General features: G+C 43.6%; 1 pseudogene; it reads left to right on the top strand.

The window, feature by feature from the left end:
* Positions 1-15,430: 15,430 nt before the first annotated feature.
* On the top strand, positions 15,431-19,413 carry LOC137714605 (rRNA 2'-O-methyltransferase fibrillarin 1-like; annotated as a pseudogene).
* The last annotated feature ends 3,095 nt before the right edge of the window (positions 19,414-22,508 follow it).

Below are 22,508 nucleotides of genomic sequence, written 5' to 3'. Positions count from 1 at the left end.
GCACGCCCCGCATTCAACCGAAGGACGTAGTTAGCTTACTAGTTGCTCGGCCTGCGCGCCACGTAGGTCTTGTAATTATTAGGGTCAACATTTTGGCACGCCCAGTGGGACCATTTGTGCTAAACCTTCGGAGTTCATGACCATTGAGACACGGTCTACGAAGCAGAAAACAACCATGGGAAAGTCAACGACTGACTTGCCAGTGCAAGGCCTTGGGCAGGATTTGCACTCTACAAAAAATCCGATCATAATTGCGCCGCCCGAGGCCACAAGTGTAACACGCCGAGAGAATGAGGTCTGTCTCGGCGGGCAACCTTACAACCCCGCAGTCCCGAATCAAACAGCTGGGATGTTCATGGAAGGGATTGTGGAAGATTGTGATGACGATGGTGGGGAAGGTTCCGATCCACCAACTAGGACATTCCTTCGGAGACGACTAGATGAACAATATCGTCAGGTCGAGCAGTCGATTGGTCAGAAGATGAATGATTTGCTAGACGCAATACGTAGTAACAGCGATACACAGACCAGAATGCTTGAACTACTGGTTAGTAAAGCCTTCGAAGATGGCCAGGTCGGCCAGCCTCGGCAGCTCCCGACGAATTTGCCCATCCCAGCCGAGAGAGGGTCCGCTCGGCCACAACCAGTCCTCTTGGAAAGAAGAGGACCAGGAAATAGAGCCGAGGGACCAAGCCAGGGAGAAGAAGCCGCTTCCGTAAACATCACCGAAGTCCAGAGAATGATTGACTCGGCCCTGAAGAAAGGGCCGAAGTTTCCAAAGTTTATCCATCCATACCCAGCTTATGTAGAAAGGTTTGAATACCCACGAGGATTTAAGATCCCCGATTTCAGCCTCTTCGCCGGAGAATCATCTTTATCCTCACTAGAACATGTGGCTCGGTTCACAGCGCAGTGTGGGGACGTCAATAGCGATTTCTACAAACTACGGTTGTTTAACTTTTCACTGACAGGCTCAGCTTTCGCCTGGTACATTAATCTTCCACCCAACTCCGTGCAAAGTTGGGAAGAGTTGGTCGAAAAGTTCCATGAACAATTTTATCGGCCAGGGATGGAGATGTCCGTATCGTCGTTGGCCAGGATGGCTCAAGCATCTGACGAATCTCCAATGGAATACCTAACAAGGTTTAAGTCGGCCAGGAATTGGTGCCGAGTACCACTCCCGGAGGTGGAGTTCGTCAGGATCGCCCTTAACGGATTAGACGTGGAGTACAAAAAGAAGTTTCTGGGGGCAAATATTCGAGATATGTACGAACTTGCTCAACACGTCGAACAATATGAGTATCTGCTCCGAGAAGAAAAGATATCCAAGTCACCATCCCGGGGGACGTTGTATAAGAACCCCACGGTGAGCTATGCATCGGCCGAAAGTGAAGACCCTCAGTATGTTAGTGTGGATGCGGCCGAGATAATAATAGACAAACCCTATGTTTGCAAGGCCTTGGCGCAAGTAAATACCAAAGACGCCAAAACCCGTTTGGCCACCGAGGAAACGAGTAAGTCATCAAAAGTATACACTTTTGATATCACCAAGGCTGATGCAATTTTCGATCAATTATTGGCAGCAAAAATCATCAAGCTTCGGCCGGGACATACTATCCCTAAGGCCGATGAATTAAAAGGAAAGATATACTGCAAATATCATAATTCTAATAAGCATGCAACCAATAATTGTGTTGTGTTCCGGGACACAATTCAAAGTTGGATCGAAAAAGGAAAGTTGAAATTTCCGGAAAAGATGGCGGTCGATGTTAATCCTTTCCCTTCCACAACGATTGGTATGGTGGATGCTCACCTTCCCAGAAACAAAGGGAAGGCCGAATATGTCCCGGTGCAGCATATCCGTAAAGGGAATGGTCAAACAAGACTAAAGCTTGATATATTTTCAAATGCACCACCAACGGAACAATCGGTGCGACCCGCCGATGAGCCGATGACGAGGTCAAATTCCGACGAAACTTGTGGATCGAAGGTTTTATGTGACCATTGTAAAACAACAGTTGAACCTGGGAAGAAATCTTCAACCCCACCAACGGCCCCTACGGCGTCATCAAAGGGATTAGGTCCACGACGTCAAGTGTTCGACCGACTCGGCCCACAAGTAAAGCCGAAAGAACAGACCTCGGTCAGGCGGCGTCTTGACTTCGCCGCACCCTTCTATAATGAGGATTATTATTCGCGCAATGCCAACCGTTCGGGCTCGCCAGTTGATCGCAAAACTTTCAAACCACCAAGGACATCGGATCAACGCTGGTACAGTTACAATTCTCCGACAGGTTTGTATACGGCGCTGTCCAAATCCCAAAAACGTCGTCGTCAACGGATAGATTGCATGGCTCGGCGACGAGAAGCGCAGGCCAGCCCGGCCAACAAATGGCAACCAAAAAAGGTCGTGGAAGATAGTAGCGAACGGCCAACCCCGACTATCATGACCGAGTTAGCCGAAGGCAAGAAAGTAGCGGATGCTGATTTCGAAACCACCATTGAGGAGGCTGAGAAACGTATTAAGATCCTTCTCCGGCCAGGGGAAACGAGAGCTCGTCTAGAGTACTTTACACAAGAGGCCGAAAGGAAACTTTCTCCGTTACCACCGCGCGAGCCGTTTATCAAAATACGGCGCAACTTACACCCTCCATTCCTCGGTGCATCCATGGAATACATGCGAGAATTTCATAAGAAATACTCCGCAAATGATTTGTACGGACTCCCCAAGGCATGTCAGGAAGCCCTCGACTTAGCGCTGACTTGTCCTGATGCCGAGCAAATTATCCAGAAAACTTCTGATCCAGCCATTAAAGCTCGGTTTCAACATATACGGGAGGCTCGGGTCCTGGGTTTTGAGGTCGATCCTTATACAGATATCGACACCGCCGAATTACCCTTCTCGCTTGAAGACCTCCAGCATTTACGTTATCATTTCGAAGTTTTCTCGGCTGTATCGCTTTTCGGCCTCACGGCCGACGAGGAACAACGGATAGCACGGTTGGATACGTATCTAGACACGAGGAACGCCCGTATTGCCTATGAAGAACGAGCCCGTGTAACCAAGGATCAACATGAATCTTCGGCAGTCAACATTGTCGAAGGAAATCGCCCACCCACATTCGATTTGGTTCCTACTTCTCAGATACCGGCTCTTACCGAGGAACTCAAAAGTTTAATTCAGGATGTTCCGCCAACTACTACTGAGGCTAGTTCTGCAGACGACGATGACCACGAGCCAATGGGTCCCTCGGTCCTCGAACATATGGAGATCAGTATGGTCCACGTCCTACCAGCCGAATTCCAGCCAGGTACCCACCAGTCGAATTTCTTGGACGGGGACGTAGTTACCGAGGAAGCAACGCAAGTAGACTTCGTCGCAAACGACGACGATAGAGAAAACCGAAGCGGGGACAACCTTACGGCAGCTTTGGCCGAGCTATTTCCCCGCTCCCCTTCGGTTAATCTCCAACACCTGAAGCCGTTGTATGTCACGGCTCATATCGAAGGATTCCCCATTTCTAAGGTGTTCGTCGACTGCGGTGCCACAGTCAACATTATGCCAATCTCCGTCATGAAGGCTTTACGCCGTTCTGATAGTGAACTCATTCCGTCAGGGATTACTATGAGCAGCTTCGTCGGTGACAAGTCTCAGACCAAAGGCGTACTTCCGTTGGAAGTTAGCATTGCCGGTCGTCAACATATGACAGCTTTCTTTGTCATTGATTCCAAGACCGATTATAACGCATTACTTGGTCGCGACTGGATCCACCAAACCAGTTGCATTCCGTCATCACTCTACCAGGTCCTCATCTTTTGGGATGGCAAATCGGTCGTGGTCCACCCAGCCGATAACCAGCCATTTGAAACCAACATGATTCAGGCTCGCTATTACGATGATCACGTCGGCTACATCACCCTCCAAGGCCTTAACGAGGATGGGCGGCCGACGAGAATTTCGGTACAGAAAGTAATTGAGGTCGGCGCCGAGACTGTCCAACAGGATTCGGCGAGACTTGGCTTGGCAGATCTAGTCACCAACGCCGATGATTGAGCACACCACGCAAGAAAGGCGTCAGGCCGCGGTTTCATCTACAATGGAACGTCTGCTGGCCCATTGGTACGCCATTACCAAGCAACCGCACTCGGGCGTCAATTTAATCGAATTTCTGGCCGAAGCAGATAACGGCCCCGTTCTTTCTTTCGATAAAGTTCAGGCTGCGCCGGCCGAACTCGAAGACCATCGGCCTCAAGTCAAGGACCCGTTGGAGGAAGTTAACGTAGGCACGGCCGAGGATCCTCGAACATTGTTTATTAGCGCGTTACTCCCACCGTCCATGAAGGTCGAACTACGGAAGTTACTCCACGAATTTAAAGATTGCTTTGCGTGGAGCTATCATGAAATGCCCGGCCTCGACCGAAACCTTGTAGAGCATGAGCTACGCATCAAGGAGGGGTGTAAACCTTTTCGACAGCCTCCTCGACGATTTTCGAACGAAGTACAGCTCGGCATTAAGGAAGAATTAGTTCGGCTTTTGAAAGCCGGATTTATTAGGACCGCACGGTATGTCGAATGGTTGGCCAATATCGTCCCCGTGTTAAAGAAAAGCGGTGCCCTTCGCATTTGCATCGATTTCCGTAATCTAAATCTGGCTACTCCCAAGGACGAGTATACAATGCCGATTTCAGATTTATTAATTGATGCCGCAGCTAATCATGAACTGCTCTCTTTTATGGACGGTCATGCGGGTTATAACCAGATTTTCATCGCCGAAGCTGACGTCCACAAGACGGCTTTCCGATGCCCGGGGGCACTTGGTACTTATGAATGGGTCGTCATGCCTTTCGGCCTCAAGAATGCCGGCGCCACATACCAACGAGCCATGAATATGATCTTCCACGACTTAATCGGTACAATCGTCGAAGTTTATATCGATGATGTGGTCGTGAAATCCAAACGTCGTCAAACACATCTGGACGACCTGAGGCAAGCGTTCCTTCGCATGCGCAAGAACAAGCTCAAGATGAACCCGGCCAAGTGTGCTTTCGGTGTTTCGGCCGGTAATTTCCTAGGATTTTTAGTGCACCACCGCGGTATCGAAGTCGACGAAAATAAAGCTCGCGCCATCATTAGCGCCCCACCACCAACGACAAAGAAGCAGCTCCAGTCGTTACTCGGGCAGATAAATTTCCTCCGTCGCTTCATCGCCAATTCGGCGGGTAAGATGAAGGCATTCTCTACGCTCTTGAAACTTAAGGATACCGACAAATTTGAATGGCGCGAAGAACATCAAATGGCATTTACACAAATCAAGGTGGCTCTTTCAACCCCACCCGTGCTCGTTCCACCATGTCGCAACAAACCCTTGAAATTATACATTTCGGCAGCTACTGAATCCATTGGTTGTCTCCTCGCTCAAGACAACAATGGAGGGCGTGAACAAGCGATCTTTTATCTTAGCCGAAATCTGAATTCACCAGAGCTCAATTACTCCCCTGTCGAAAAACTGTGCTTAGCTTTGTTTTTTGCTGCGTCCAAGCTTCGGCATTACATGCTCCCATCAGTAACGCAGGTCATCGCCCAAACAGACGTAATTCGGTACATGCTCACTCGGCCTATTGTCAAAGGCCGCATCGGGAAATGGACGCTCGCGTTATCCGAGTTCAGTCTTCAGTATGTACCCCAAAAGGCCGTCAAGGGGCAAGCTCTCGCCGATTTCTTGGCCCAACACCCTTCTCCTTATGGTTCTGAGGGAGACAACGTCGATATCGGTTTCATCACCACGCGTGATAGTCATTGGACTATGCATTTTGATGGTTCCAGCACTTCGACCTCGGCGGGTGTGGGAATTGCAATTCAATCGCCTGACCACTGCCGATGGTATTTTTCCCTCAAGTTGGATTTCAGCTGCACCAATAATCAGGCCGAATATGAAGCCCTCATTATCGGCCTCCACGTTTTACACGATCTACGGGCCTCCCGCGTTCTCGTCCTCGGTGATTCCGAACTGGTGATTAACCAGATAAACGGCCTGTTTCGTTGCATGAGTTGTACTTTAGCGCCCTATCACATGGTCGCCACCTACCTGGCCGAGTCGTTCGAACGGATCACATTTGAACACATTTCACGCATCCACAACACAGACGCCGACGAACTCGCCCAGATCGCCTCCGGAGCACAACTCAAGGGGGGCAAGCTAGGCCGAATTGCAGTCACAAGTCTGCGCTCATACCCAGCCTTGATTAATCGGCAAACTCTCCAGCGCGCACACGTAATACGCACAAGGGTAATGTCTCTCCCATCCTTACTAGAACGAGGAGATCCCGTGGAAATATGTGCTGTCGAAGTAGAACCAGATGATTGGAGAAGGACGATGTTACGATACCTCGATAACCCCAATGGGAAACATGACCGAAGAACGAAGGTCCACGCCACGAATTACGTGTCGTACCAAAATGAGTTATACCGCAAGGGCGAGGACGGGTTACTACTATTGTGCCTCGGCCCACAAGAGGCCACCCAAGTAATGGCCGAGGTACATGAAGGAATTTGTGGGGCACATCAGTCCGGACGAAAGATGCGTTGGTTGCTCCGACGACACGGTTATTTCTGGCCCAATATATTAAAAGATTGTATCGAATATGCACGGAGATGCGTCCCATGCCAAATTCATGGACCTGTACAGAGAGCCCCGGCCGAATTACTACACTCGGTCACTAAACCTTGGCCGTTCAGGGGTTGGGCAATGGACGTAATTGGCAAAATCACGCCATCATCAGGGGCAGCGAAACACGCGTGGATAATGGTAGCAACTGACTATTTCACCAAGTGGGTCGAGGCAAGGTCATACGCCGAATTAACTGCTAAAGAAGTATGCAACTTCGTAGAAGAGAATATTGTGACCAGATTCGGCGTGCCAGAAACGATCATAACTGATAATGGCACTATATTTACGGCCGATAGGTTTAGGGAATACGCGGCAAGTTTGAATATCCGACTGGAGCAATCTACGCCGTATTACCCACAGGCAAACGGGCAGGCCGAGGCAAGCAATAAAGTGTTGATCGGCATCCTTGAAAAAATGGTAAAAGAGAAACCAGGGTTGTGGCATTTGAAGTTAAATGAAGCATTATGGGCATACCGAACTTCACCCCGGTCGGCTACTGGAACCACTCCCTACGCGTTGACTTATGGACACGACGCTATGTTACCAGTCGAATTGAGTATAAGCTCGTTGCGAGTAATTGAGCAGAATGATTTGTGCAGTATTGAATATAGTCAAGCGATGCGACAAGAGTTAGAAGACTTGGAAGAAAGTCGAATCGACGCGGGTAACTTGTTGATAGCACAAAAGAAAATTGCCGAGCGAGCATATAATCAGCGTGTAAGACAAAAAACGTTCGGCGAGGGAGAGCTGGTTTGGCAAACTGTGTTGCCTGTTGGAATAAAAGACCCCAGATTTGGCAAATGGTCGCCAAATTGGGAAGGGCCATTCATCGTTCACAAAGTCCTCGGCAAGGGGGCATATCATCTAAGAGATCGGACGGGTTCAGTTCACAAATTACCGATTAATGGAAAGTTTTTAAAGAAGTACTATCCAATTACATGGGAAATGCAAGAGTAAGACCATTGTATTGAGAGCAAGACGACCATTGTATAGCAAAACGACCATTGTATTGATAACAGAAAATCATTACAAGTACAAATACAATGATGAACTCCTAAGGGGTCGAGGGGAGGTAAGTCTCAAGAGCAGCTTTCAGCTCCAGCCACTTCGCCTCGCTCAAAATTATCTCAGCCTGCCGCGTTTTCTTGTTGCACTGCAGTTGCTGGATACGTCGTGCGCCGGCAGCGAAGGCCGTCAGCCGAGCCTTGTTAGCCTCAAAATCCTTCTCAAGCTCGGAAGCAGCAGCCGACCTTTGACGTTGAAGGTCAGAAATCTGACGCTGGAGGTCAGAGATCTGGAGATCAAACTCGGTCAGCTTTGCTTTCTTTGCTTTGAAAGCCTCCATCTCTACTCGGCCAGCCTCATGCGCAACCTTGGCCACCTTCAAATCGTCCTCGGCCTGTAGGGCACGCTCAAAGATAAGAAAGTGTTGCCGAGTCCGCTCCAGGAGGTCGGTCAGGAAAGAGATGCCCTCCGGGCTAAGGTGACCACCGCTGGCAAGGTCATTAAGACACTCCCCAACAGAGTCAAGGCCCTTGCTCCGGAGAGCTTGGGAAGCAGTCAGAGATAGGACTTCGTGCAGCTTCACGAAGACTTCGGCGGGCGTGTCTTCTGCCGATTCGGCCGGAGCTGCAGAGGAGCCGACCTCCCCGGTCGTGCTTTGAAGCAGAGCGTCAAGTTCCACTTCCCACGATGGCTGTGCGCATAAAAGGAAAATGTGAGGGAAAGTAAGGCGTGATATGGTGCATAAAGAAAAAGGGGATTGTTTTAGACCTGCTGAGAGGAGACTTCGGCCATGCCCTCTGGGTCATTGCTCGAACCCAGGGAGCTTAATGGCCGAGCCCAGTGCCTTAGACCGCTACGCAATTCACGCGGCCGATGGAGTTTATCTACATTTGATGGCCACGACGGCGGCCAGGAAATATAGACAACGCCCCTCGGCGCGTAAAATTGCCGGTGAAATGAATGTTCAGGCACCTGACATTTAATATCGTTTCAAAAACAATGTCACAAAAACTCAAAACACAAAAGAAACAATACTTACAAAGGCCGAAGAGACTTCCTGTGGAGGAATGGGAGGGTCTTCGTCCTGCGGGTGGATCGGTGACTCAGCCGTGGCCTCAGGATCGACCATGGGTCTCTTGCCAAGTTCCGCCGCAGTAGGACGTGGTCGAGCGGTCACCTCGACTACAGGAGGAGGATGGACAGGAGAGTTGACTGGTCGACGGCGGCGTTGCAGCGGGACTTCGTCACTCTCGCTCTCGACATCCTGAACAAAAAGAGAACAGTTAGCATTACGATCAGAAACCTAAGGAAGCAAGTGAAAACAGAATTATACCTCCAAAACGACCGGTGGAGACAAGGGTGCCTCAGGTGCCGCGACCGACTCCGAAGCTAGAGCGGGTGCGGCGTCTGGATCTGCCGGGGAAACGGCTGGAGGATTCGAGGTTGGGGAGGCCGCGGCTGCCGGCACAGATGGAGAGCCGGCGGGAGCAGGCGTCCCAGTAGTATCACTGGGAACGACATGAATTTCCCGGTCGCCCTTCTTCGCCAATTTCTTGACACGTTTAGAAGGGCGAGGGGTCTCCTCCGCAGGCTCGGCCTCTCGGTGGGGGCGCTTGGAAGGCACCGATCGCTTGGTGACAAGGATTGCCTTCTTGGGCACTAGCTTCTTCGCCTTTGGCACCGCAGCGACTACTTCGACCGCCTTCGACCCACGACCCCCTGGAGCAAAGTAATTAATAACAGGGACGAAAGATAAAACAAAAGGAGGAAAGAAACGGAAATACTACCTTGGGCCGACTCCTTAGGGTGAGTCGAGGATGCTGATCTGGGCCGATCGCCGAAGATTTTCTTTACCAGATCTTCGGCCGGGGCGCCGAAGAAGTTTCCGGTATATTCCTCCCACCAATCCCCGAAGGTGTCAGTTCCGAAAGACTCAGGAACCGTCGGCCGAAGCCGAAATTTCTTGCACTTCTCCTGGAACTCCTGGTCTGACGTCTTGCATTCCCTTTCAGAGGAACCAGTAAGACGTCCCCGACTTAGGAGCGACCGAGAGGCGAGCAGGGGGACTGGACAGCCTTGAAGATAGCCGAGCTGCCGGGCGAGAAAATGAGGGTGATAAACCTCCCAGCTGGCTCGGCGAGCATCGCAACCAAGAGGAAGGTCGCGAGCCAAGACAAACGACCCCCAGCGCTGGCGGATGCCCGCATCCTCAGATTCGGCCCATGCTGCCGTAGGGAGTCTAAGCGAGGATGGGTACTCCTGGCGCCGACACACCAAGAACTCGTCATCCGAGAGGACGTCGAGGCTGAGGAAGTGTTTGAAAACCTCGGCTGCCCGGTGAGGTGGCGCTGGTCGAGAGGCCAGTTGAAGGCCGAGGGCGGCCGTTCGCTGGAAGGCAGGAACCTCCGGTCGAAGGGTGGAGAAGTAGACCTGCAACCAGAGTTGGAACACCCAGAGGGGTCCGTTCTGGTGCGGGTCGATCTTGCCAATGGTCGCCTCGGCCAGGCAGCGGTAGAGGTTGGCAAGGATGGCTGGACTGAGCGCCAGCAAGCGACCATTAGCCAGTGCCTGGGCCACCGGCATATTCTCCACCAGGCATTTATTTGACCTGGTACAACAGATGAATTTGTTGTACCAGTAGAAGAGGAAGGCCTCGTGCTCTCCCTTCCTAAGACCTTCTTCGCCTCGGCCGGCGAAGTGAAGAATGAGCGTGTTATAGTTGAAGAAATTCTTGTGCAGCTTCTGAACTTCTTCCCTTGAGGGCTCCCGGTCGTCCCGGCTTAGCGTCTCGACGGCCCTTTCGTCGAATAGTGCCTTCAGGTCGAGAGGAGAAGGATATCCGGAAAGGGCAGCGTCAATAGGAAGGCCGGTCGGGGAAGTCCCAAGGATGGCCGAGACGTCAAGGATGGTGGGGCCGAGTGGGCCGAAAGGCAGGATCATGGTGTTGGTGGCCGAACACCATAGACTCAGGGCCGCCATAAGCAGCTCCTTATCCATGGCGACCTCCATGGTCGACAGGATGATGGCATCATAAATACCCAAAGCCTTCCATTCCTTGGAGAAGAATGTGCTCATCCGGTCGACCCAGGCAGCCCAAGCCGCAGTAGTCGACGGCCAGGCTCCCTGAGGCCGCGCCAGAGTCCATTTCGACCAGTCGAACCCCTGCAGCAGGGGTGTTAGGCACTGTTCCTTGAGCAGGTTAGTGACAGACGACGGCACTGTGTCTCTGAAAAGGGGACCCAGAATTTGGTGGGTCGTGGTCATGTCTTCTTCAAATCGTAGCGTCTTGACGGCGCTCCGGTCGACGAAATCTTTGCACTTGTTGATCTCATCAGAGAACTTTGAAATGAAGGAGGCCATTTGTGGAGAAGTGATGTTTCTGGAAAAAGAAGGTATTGCAGAAGAACTGGAAGGTTTGATTTGAACGAACAAGGATGAGGAATTTGAGATTTTAGAATTTCTGAAAGCGTAAAAGGCAAATGGCAGAAATATGGGTATTTATAGGCCTTTCAGGATGAATATCAAACGTCTGGGATTCAAAAGGCACTGGTTCAAATTGGGGGGAAATTTAACCGGGAAAGGCTCAATCATTTCGGATATTTTGGGAAACTGCGAAGAGGGGATCGAGGAGTCGAAAATCCAGGACGCACGATTGCGTGCGACGCCAGTTTTAAGGCATTAATAAGGATGAGACGTTTCAGTTAGCGCACGGTTTCGAGGCCCACGATTGAAAGTTTTAAGAGCGGCGGAGAATCGACACGTGGCCACGCTTTGGGGGCAGCAAGAAAAGTGCAATCATGCTTCATAAATGCACAGGAATAACGGTCATTAAGTTCAAAAAAGCAATAAACGTTTTCGCTTCTTCAAGGTCGAGGCCCGACCAAGAGCTAACAGTCGGCGACCTCAGAAGCGAGGGGGCAATGTTTGGGCCCGAAATATTATTGCTGGGCCGAGCAGCAGGATGTGCTCGGCCCAAGGAGATGATAAATACTATGGGCCGAATAATAAGGCCCGGGCCAGCTGGCAGGGTCGGCCAGATCCCATCAGAGGTAATCCGGATAAATAGAAAGGTCGAGGAAACCTGATGCAATTAGGATTCTCGACCAGCAAGGAATGAAGTCCCGAAAAGAAGGAAAATTCAGAATCCCAGTAGGAGTAGGATTGTTCGAGGAAGAGGCGAATTGGGAAAAGGACTCCCGATCCAAATCGGAGTCAGATTCAAGGAATGGGGGACTATAAATACAAGAAATCATGCAACAGAAAAGGACCTTCGACTCAGCATACAATTGCCCTGCGCAAAACCTCTCAATCACCTTGAGATTTTTCCTTTTCTTTTTCCTGCCGACACACCTTCAGTTTGGATAAACAGCACTGTGGAAGCAACCGGCGAGCACCTTCAGTTTGGATAAACAGCACTGCTGCCGCAGGATCAGCCGACCAAGAGGCATCTTCAGTTTGGATAAACAGCACTGCGTCGAGGCCGACCGATTATCTATCCAAGTCTCGGTCGAGGAAGGTTTTCGAACCTTTGTTGGCAGAGGTCACCTTACTAAGCTTTCTCGGCATAGTTAGGTGTTACGAATTACATTGCTCGGCGTACTGGTTGCCGAGTGGTTTTATGATTGGATACTCACAGGTGAGTTTCAGGGTTCGGCATTCCGACGGCCGAACTACGTTTACCATCAAGACATATATCACGTTCGAGTACCTGTGCCCATACACCTTGGTCTCGATTCGACGTGCTTATACTCTCACGAATATAATCACAGTGACCGAATCGGGCTCCGACGATTATTGAACTCCGCAGAATTGGCAGCCTTGTCTTCAGGCTGTAGAACTCAGAGACCGAGAGCGTTCCTTCCTCGGTCGCAATCGCAAGATACAGAAGTCAACGACGCGCTCCAAGCGATATCAACAAATTGTACTCCTCGGCCGAGCTCGGCCGACGAGTTGGCACGCCCCGCATTCAACCGAAGGACGTAGTTAGCTTACTAGTTGCTCGGCCTGCGCGCCACGTAGGTCTTGTAATTATTAGGGTCAACAAGTATATAACTCAGTTAAAGTGAATATATTCACCACTTTCAAATCGTTAGATGATCAGTTTAAATTTTGAGATGTGTGCAGTAGATAGATACAATATCAAAATTTAACTTATTCAACGATAATAAATAAAGTGGTTAACATTACCACTTGAAGGTGTTGGTGAGAAAATAAAGCACCCCTAACTTAACTGTTTTGGACATAAAGAAAGCTGCACGCCTTCCATGCAGCTATTAAATTGATTGAAAGAAAAAAGAGAGAAGCATGTATATAGAATTCTCCATAATTTAGGGCAATCATGTGGCATATACAGTTCCCCATAATTTAGGGAAATTTTCTTTTGTTTGACATGTACTTAACTTTTTCTTGTATAATTTGTACACCGACAGAGAACCATGCATATGTAATCCATGCAGTTGTCAAGATTGCGTGGACAGGCACGATCATTTTCACCTTTCACTGTTGTAAACTATATATTATAGTATTAAAAATTGTAATATATAATTTTAATAATTGAATGAAAAATAGTGTTAATTTCTTAGAAAATGTTATGTTATGTAGGTGCATTTTCTTGTCAAATGATGTATACTTATAAATGAAAAGTTACATCTCTTTAATAAGAAGTATTTGGGTTCTATATAAACTCATGAAACCATTATCATCAAGGATAAAAAAATTAAAGTTAATTCTTATTCTTGAGAAAGAGGGTTTCCCCACTTTGTTTCTCTTGTTCTTTGTTTGTCAAACTTCGAGTTGTGTCTTGAGAGTACGAAATATATAAAGTTCGCTAGAGTCCGAAGATTGAAGTGTTTGGACTTCGGATTATAAATTGTTGAATCCTGGGAGACAGACGTCTACCGAACTACAAACACAAGAGTAGGGGCGAAATTCTGTCTTTAGGACATTGCATTTATGCAAGCCTCAATCTCCAAGTTTGTCAGTATTTCTTATTTTCTCTCTAGTTGTTAATACTAATACCATATATAATTGATGTTTTGAATTTCTTTATGATTGTTAATTATTGAAATTCTTGTGTTATTTTCATATTTTCTAATATTGCTACAACATTCACTTCACGACATTGTAACCTAGCTAACTAAGCAATACATTACCGACTTAAATATCATTATAATTAGTAATGCACGCTTTGCCTTATGTCGGACGATTAGATAATGCCCTTTCTATGAGCACTACAAAAACATGTGAGAGGGGTTTGCAAATGACACCTTTCAAGTAGGAATTTGCAAATTTTCTTTACATGTCTTTGTTGCTCATGCAGTACGTTCTACACACTCAAAACTACATATTTTTATATGGTTTGTTCCTTACTAACTTAGACTCAATTGATCCTTTGGATCTAGATGTTCCTCATCCCAACATAGTTTATGAGTTATTTAGGGATTCAGTTGTCCTGATTATTTGACTTGATGAGATCATAATTTTGGTGATGGACGATAATTGTTTGTGTGATTTTTGTCCGCTTTTGATTTTTTAGGCCTTTTTAATCTTAATTTTTTATGAATTCATACTTAAACCTCAAGTTGTCCGTAACAAGGAAATTCCTTCGACTCACGTAGCAGGGACTCAGATCTTCTAAGGAACTGTAACTGCGGAGTCTCCGGACAAATTTGGTCGTGGCCTTTAGAAGCATATCCTCGGCTAGTAACAATTTCACTCGATTGGTGGCTCGAGGCTTCTCTCAGCAGTATGGACTAAACTATGATGAAACATTTAGTCCAGTAGCAAAGCTTACGACCGTACAAGTCTTACTTGCATTTGCAGCTAACAAAGGTTGGAATCTATACTAGATGTATGTGAAGAATGCTTTCTTGCATGGAAAGTTAGATTGAGAGATCTACATGATGTAACTAATGGGCTTTGAAAGCAAATTGAGGAAAGCACTCTACGGTTTGAAACAAGCACCAAGGGTGTGGTACGGTAAGATTGCAGAATTTCTAACACAAAGTGGTTACTCAGTGGCGTATGTAGATTCCAGCTTATTTATTAAGGCTAATGGAGGAAAGTTAGCTGTTGTGCTGGTGTATGTGGATGACCTAATCATCACTGGCGATGATGAGGTTGAAATTCATCGAACAAAGGAAAATTTGTCAGTTCGGTTCAAGATGAAAGAATTTGGACAACTCAAGCACTTTCTTGGATTAGAGGTTGGTCGCACATAAGAAGGGATATTTCTATGTCAACAAAAGTATGCAAAAGACTTGTTGCAGAAGTTTGGGATGCTTGAATGCAAGCTAATCTCAACACCGGTGGAACCTAATGCCAAGATGTGTGCACATGAAGGCAGAGACTTGGAAGATGCAACAATGTATCGACAATTGGTAGGTAGTCTGAACTATTTGACTCTGACTCAACCTTACATTTCTTATGTAGTTGGTATGATGAGTCGGTACATGCAAAATCCAAAGAAGCCTCATCTAGAACTAGTTCGGCGAATATTGAGATATGTAAAAAGTACAATAAACTATGGTCTCTTGTACAACAAAGGTGAAGATGGTAAGTTGGTTGGCTATTGTGATGCAGATTTTGCAGGAGATCATGATACCAGGAGATCGACCATTGGGTATGTCTTCAGAATTGGTTCTGGAGTAGTTTCGTGGTGCAGCAAGAGACAACCAACTGTGTCTTTGTCAACCACGGAAGCAGAGTATATAGCAGTAGCAATGGCAGCTCAAGAGAATGCATGGCTAGTATAGTTGATGAGTGATCTACATCAAACAGTAGATTATGCAGTACCATTGTACTATGACAACCAATCGGCAATTCGCTTGGCGGAAAATCCAGTCTTTCATGCAAGAACTAAACATGTGAAGGTACACTATCATTTCATTAGAGAGAAGGTCTTGCAAGAAGAGATTGAGATAAGACATATTAATACAGATGAAAAAGTTGCAGACTTGTTCACTAAAGGTCTGAGTACCGGCAAGTTCGAAAAGTTCCTTCATCAACTCAACATGGAGGAAAGAATGAGCTGGTGTTGAGGGGGAGTGTTGAAGATCAACACCAGCCCAATTGGTGTTTGTGTTGAAGTGTAATCTTGTCTTGGCCCAAGATGGATCCAGCCCATGGACAAAGAAAGATCCATACACATGCTCGAGAATTCTAGCAAAGTTCAAGTTGGTGGAAGAGTTTAGAAGAATGGTGAGGTTTCCATCAACATGCAAGATTAGTGTAGATAATTCTAGCTTAGGAAGTTAGTGGAATTTTCTAAATATCTCTAGCATGATGTTTCCATGCTTATCCAAGGTTTTATCCGTGCCTATAAAAGGAGAAGGCATCCATACCATTTGTATCAATTAGGAAGACTAAGTGATAGTGAGAAGTATGAGTAGTCTTGTGAGGAGCGTGAGTGGTCTAGAGTTTGTCTCTAGAAAGAGTGAGTGTCATATCTTCAAAGAATGTACTTGAGAGTTTGTGTGTTGTGGTGTCCACCGAGGCCAAGCTCCTGGTATCCATAGAGGCCCCGCTGGTCCTCGTGGTGTCCGTAGAGGACCAGCTCCTGGTGAATTATCACCCATATGGTGTGCATGAAGGGGTTTTCAAACACACGTCTGTTAAGGGCGATGCTCTCGTCACTAAAAACATAGTCCCTGTTGAATCTGTTTACAATGAGAAGCGCATCTCCGTTCAGGTTAGTTGGTTTTTTTTTTTTTTTTTAAATATGTGCAGAATTGAGGATTCAGATCTTTTAATTTCATACTATATATGCATATTCAATATTCTTCCAAATATTATATGTATATGAGCCCCTTCTCACACATCCCAACTCGGTTGTGCACGAAGTAGGATTGATGTATAGTACTCTCATATTCCCTGTGTGGTACCATGTATACTATAGAGCCAAAAAAAAGAGTAAAAAATAGTACTGACCTATAAACAATCACTATGTGGTCAATACATGTTCACTACATGGACAATACGATATGGTGCTATGTTACCCCGCTCTGTGAACAGTGGAGTATGCCTTTATACATGTAAGTTTCTTCTTGATTACCTTGTCAATAATGTATGGAACTCCCCTTAATCTGTGGAACTGTGCAGTGTGCCTTTCCATGCAAGTCTCTTCTTTTTATTTATATGAAAGGATGAATACAAAACATTTTAATTAATTAAGTTTGATGGCCTAACTGAGCCCTTTTAGTTTATATATGTTGCATTATGTAAAAGAACATTTTGCAGATAGTATGCAGTTATTTTTTTATGTGTATAGAATTGATTGTAATTACTTTGGAACTATTTCTTTTTTGTAATATTATTCAGAATGTAGATGGAACCAGGGTGGAATATAGGGTTGGGTTTGGAACCCCATTCGTTCAAAGCTGGGAGCTGCAATCTTGGCGGGCATTGACTATCATTGGGATTGTGAGTTCCTTCATCTTGGACAATATTATAGAGATGTGTAGCAGATTTTATTATACTTAATAGTCTTAGAAGTGGTGTATGCGGGTTGAAGTTTCCCCTAGAAGTGGTAGGGACTTGGTAAACATGGCAAAGAAGAGAACTAATGTCATACCAATCATCGTAGACGCAAGACACCCAGCCAGATATTGGATGCTCGTCAGCCTTGTAGATGTCATATTTGCAGATGTTGCTCAGCCTGATCAGGTTTTTCTATAGACTGAATCACCAATTCAGTGTTAGATTTTATTTATATACAGAATTACTGTTTTAATTTTCATACTTAATGCTTTCTCATGGTAACAATCTTGATATGCCATAGTTCGCACAAGAGTTTTGCATTAGCCATATATGTTGCATTTGTTATATATAAACATGTTAAATCATGACCATTCAAAATTATTTAGGGACCATTTGAAAATCATTTTGTTTACTTTTATTGTCTTTTCTTTTAAAATTAAAATTTTTTCTGGTATGTTCAATTGAAAACAAAAAATGAAAAGCTACTTTTTTTTTTAATATTATTTTTTAGTTTTTAGAGACATGAAAACAAAAAATTGATATGAAACAGCCTTTACAAGATAAAATTTTTTCTAGATAAATTGTTTCTACTAATATTTTAGTAGTAATAGTTAATTTGTTTAATGCTCTTTCAAATAATTTGAAACATTTTCAAAGTTTACATGTGGATTGTGGCACGAAACGTTGATTTTCAAAGCTTGAATTATTCTTGAATCTAGCATGTGATGTACTTAGGAATTCCCTATCCAAAAATAAAGGGATTCAATACTGAGTATCTGATGCTAATTTGAGTCAACCATGTATTTGTTTCTCTTTTTTCATATTGAAAATTGATTAAGTTTAACGTATCAATTTTCTATTTTCTTTTACTTTATCTAGAGTGTGACAACTTTTTGACTAATTGTCACATTTTAAATTTTTGTCATGCTTTCAACCTTTGGTCATGCTTTCAACAATATCTATTTGTGGATGTTGCATGTCACATACGTCATATGACATGACTAACTTGTTGATTAATTATAGGGTTTGTGTTGTTTTAATATATACCAATTAAGCATGTGATGTACTCAGGGACAACATGTAAGCAATCAATTAAGGGTGATTCCAACATTGAGTTGCTGATGCTAATCTTGGTTTTGAATTATTTTTACCTCATTTTATGCATTGATTTTCAACAATTTCATGAAAAATTTAAGATCTGGATACATTCAAGATCTACTTGGTGTGTGTGTGTGTGTGTGTGTGTGTGTTTCTAGCCTTGCATGTGCATGCATGCTTCCAAAATGAGAGGTAGAGATGTCAACTTAAATTTGGTAGTGATGACCATATATAATGCTTAATTTTATTCCCCTGATCTGTTAAAGCTCACAGAGATGGCGGCGAGGATATGAATCACTTTGTTTTTTCAGTCCATTTTGATTTTTTATTTCCCTCGAAAATCCGCTTTGCTATTAAACCCTTTCTGTGCAGGCAAGGATTTTAGGTTTGAATGCAAATTATTTCCTCAAAGTAGGAGGTTGTTGTTTGATCTCAATCAAGGTTTGTGTTGCCCTTATTTTTGTTCTGAAAACTGCTAATATATTGTTTCAACTTATATTTTTAGGCACTCTGCAGGTTTTCACACTTGAACACGTACCCCATTACCTATAATTTCCCACTAAACTTTAGACCAAAACTTTAATACATGGTCACTTTAACCAAATGTCGTATAATAATTTTGTTAAAATTGTCACATTTTAATAAACTAACAAATTATTGGCAAGCTTCACATTTTAATAAACTAATAAATTATTGGCATGCACGTATAGATAGAAAATTAGATGCAATGTGGGGAAATATGATGGTTGGGGGAAATAGGCATTTCTAGTAATTTAATGGGGTCCAAATAAAAGTTTAGGGAGCAAATCGGCATTGGGGTACTAGTTCAAAAAGAAAATCTGATATATTTGTTTCCAAATGGTCAGTGTAAAAGAGTTGGGTTTATATTTTGTTCCGGCGTTTTTCCAGGCAAATTGCATAGACTCCACTCTTCCTGCTGAGAAAGTTTATGAACTTGAAATGGAAAGAATGAGGGCAGAACAAGTTGAAGCCTAAACAAAGGGTGACACTTGAGCCATTTGAACGAGACCATGCTTGCGTAGTTGGTGGATACCGAATGCCAATACAGATAGAAAATGAACTCTCTGAAAGTTGGTGTATGCATGCATGCCTGCAGAAGATTGTCTCTCTTTTGAGATTCAGCTCTGCTAGAATACTCTTATGATTTCAAATTCCTTCCTTAATTAAGACTTATTGGAATATTTATTACTACGAGTTAAAATTATGCAAGTGCTTGCAAATGGGATACGTGATAATTGTTTGGTTTAATATCAATTAAGATTTATTTTATTGTTTTGGAATTCCATGAATTTGTCATCACATGGAATTATCATTGTTGATAGAAATCTCCATGAATTATTTTGCAATTTGACCCTTTTGTTTTTTTTTTTAAGAACTTTTGAGTGTGATGTAGGACAAGAAACTGGGTATTTTCATTTCGTTCAAACTTGCCTTTAATAAGAATTGGACTAACAACCTCTTATAATAAGACTATGGAAGTAAGTGACTTTTATACAGACACATTAAACCATTTGTAATGATTTCTTTATTGATGATACGAACAAGAATTTTTCATCCTTAAATGTTTTTTTCCCATTCTTAAGTTGAAAGAGAGTTCAAATCAAATTATTATGGTACCTTTCTATAGCTTAATTGATGTCCTCTATCTCCTTAATATAAACATTTCGTATTACTAAAAAATTATAGGCAAATTTCATTATTGTTTTGGCTCAGGTTCATGTTTCGTATCATCTATGCATTTATGTAGCACATACTACATTCATGTATCATCTTGCTATACAAGAGTGGTTTGGACGCTTAGTTTTTGAATTTCATCTATCTGTCGACAATATATTTAAATTCCTCTCATTAAGGGTGTTATTTTCCTTGTGGATCCAAAGCATTCCACTTCAAGAGCCAAGGTCTAAAACCATAATTTTATTTTGATTCTATTGGCGGTGTATGTATAGTTTGGTTTGCTTGCATATGCAATGCTCTTTTCACTTGAAAATCATTCAGTAAAGCGGCTTTTCAAGTAATGAGGTACTACCTATTCACTACCAAAATTGTTGCAGAAATCTTGAAACTCAACATGGATTTGATTCTCTTCCCCGTTTGTCAGAATACAATCACGTGGCTTTGCAAGATCCATTTGATCAAGTCGATCATTCCATTCAATAACAACATAAACTTCCCAAAGTTGGATCCTAACTTACTTGTTGTGGTAGAACACTTTCAAGGCTAAAATAAATGTTTTACACCTTTTGTTTTTTGGACAAAAATATTCTAAAATGCTCTGATTTATAGGGATGAGGCAGCCACATTACCTTAGTCAACATGTCAACAATTTGTCATTATATATTGGTGAAAAATGATATTGGTTGTAGTAAGTTGGACTCAACAACACAATGAGTCAATTATATTTAGTATAGACTTGTCATTTATAAAAGTTAAATTTAAAACCTTATTTTTTTACAAGTGAAAATAAATACCACAAGACCGTCAGTCTTTTACTCAAGTGTTATTATTTACCAGTCCAAATTTTAAGATCCCCTCTTTTGCAACATAGACAGGTGAGATCGGATCATCATCATATATTAAACAATATGGTCAAATTGTTCTTATTTTGTTGGTGATCTTGATCAAGAATGAAAAACAATTCCCCACTCCTCTCCACGTCTTCCATCCAGCTATTAGATTATAGTTTTAGAGAAGACAGCAAACATGTGCCAGATCCTGGAATTGCCTATAATTTAGGCCGAAAACAATGAATAATGTAAGGGACAAAGAATGATATGCCAGGGTTTTGCAAGTATAATATATATAAAAAGCACTTCAACATCTCCTTCAAACCTTTCACTTGAGCACGTTGCAACCTAAGATAATAATTAATGCATGCTTCGGTGATTTGCATTGCATTTTTTTTTCCTTAAAAAGGACTCGTTGGTGGCTTCGTCACAACAGTATATTCTTTTGAAGGCCAGAATGATTCACAAAGACATTTCAATCTCCTCTAGATCGCCATCATGTGATTCACTAGAGCTAAGATCGAACCCAAGACATTCTTCAAGTATTTGCATTGTATCTTGATGAGAGCGATTTGTGATGATCTGATTAATTATTTCAAATGTATTTTGATGATTAGGGTTTAAAGATTGTTCTTTAGTTATATATGGAAGATGAGTAAGAATGTTGAACAAAACACAAAATCAACTGCAAACAAATTGTGGTTAGCAAAGCTTTATATTATGTGTTGATTTACAAAATGGAATGGCCTTGTTTTTTACTATTATTTATACACGAGATATTCTACTTTAAATTTATAAAATTTACGGAAAAAAAATTCAAACATGGATGCAAAATGAGTAATTGCTATTGTACTTAACAAGCATTTTTCTTTAACTTCTGTATGATGAAGTCTCCTTGCACTATCTAGGGCAAACCCCATATCAGTTCAAGGCATATTGGAAAAAGACTTGCAAGCAAAGTACATATATATCCCTGTTTGGTACGTGCTTTGATTCACGCTATATATACATGTTACATGCAAGTTTTCTGGTAAAAAGAAAACGATGAGGAGAGAAAACATAATTCAGAAATTTCAATCATCTTTTTTTCTCTCAAAATTGAATGGAAAACGGAAAAGGGGTAAAAAAAAAAAAAATAAAATAAAACTTATCATGTAACGATTGAAAAACCTTCGGTTTTGGACAACTGTTTAACGCGTGAGCAATTGCGGATAACATTTTTACCTATATTTGAATTCCAGATTGTTTCAAAATTTTGACAAAATAAAGAAAAACAACCAATGATGCACATTAAAAATTTTAAAATAACTGAAAATGAAAGAAAACAAAAAATATTCAACAATAAGCGTCCAAAGAACAAAAAGATCTTAACGTTAAAGGTTATAATTGAAACATTTTCGGTTTTTCACAACCAATTGACGCGTTAACGACGATCGGTAACATTTTTTTACTTCCGTTGAATAAATTTGAACTACTGTTATTAATAATGTACGTGTCAAAATCTGATTGGCTTTATTAAGAATTTCACCTGGCAAGGCTACAACTTCAACTGGTCTTGACGTCACCTCATAGAAGATCACAATTTTGATTTGCAAACCAAAATTTGCGCCCAACCTACCCCTACAAAAGAGGCGGGCCCACAAAACGTGCGCCGGTTGTAATTTCCTCAACCAGAAAGGGTATTTTGGTCATTCGGTCTCTTCTACGGCTCCCCTTAACTGTTTCGAAGATT

Source organism: Pyrus communis, chromosome 14 (genome assembly GCF_963583255.1).
Source record: "Pyrus communis chromosome 14, drPyrComm1.1, whole genome shotgun sequence".
Classification (NCBI taxonomy): Eukaryota; Viridiplantae; Streptophyta; class Magnoliopsida; order Rosales; family Rosaceae; genus Pyrus; species Pyrus communis.
This window is presented reverse-complemented; position numbering and strand designations above follow the sequence as displayed.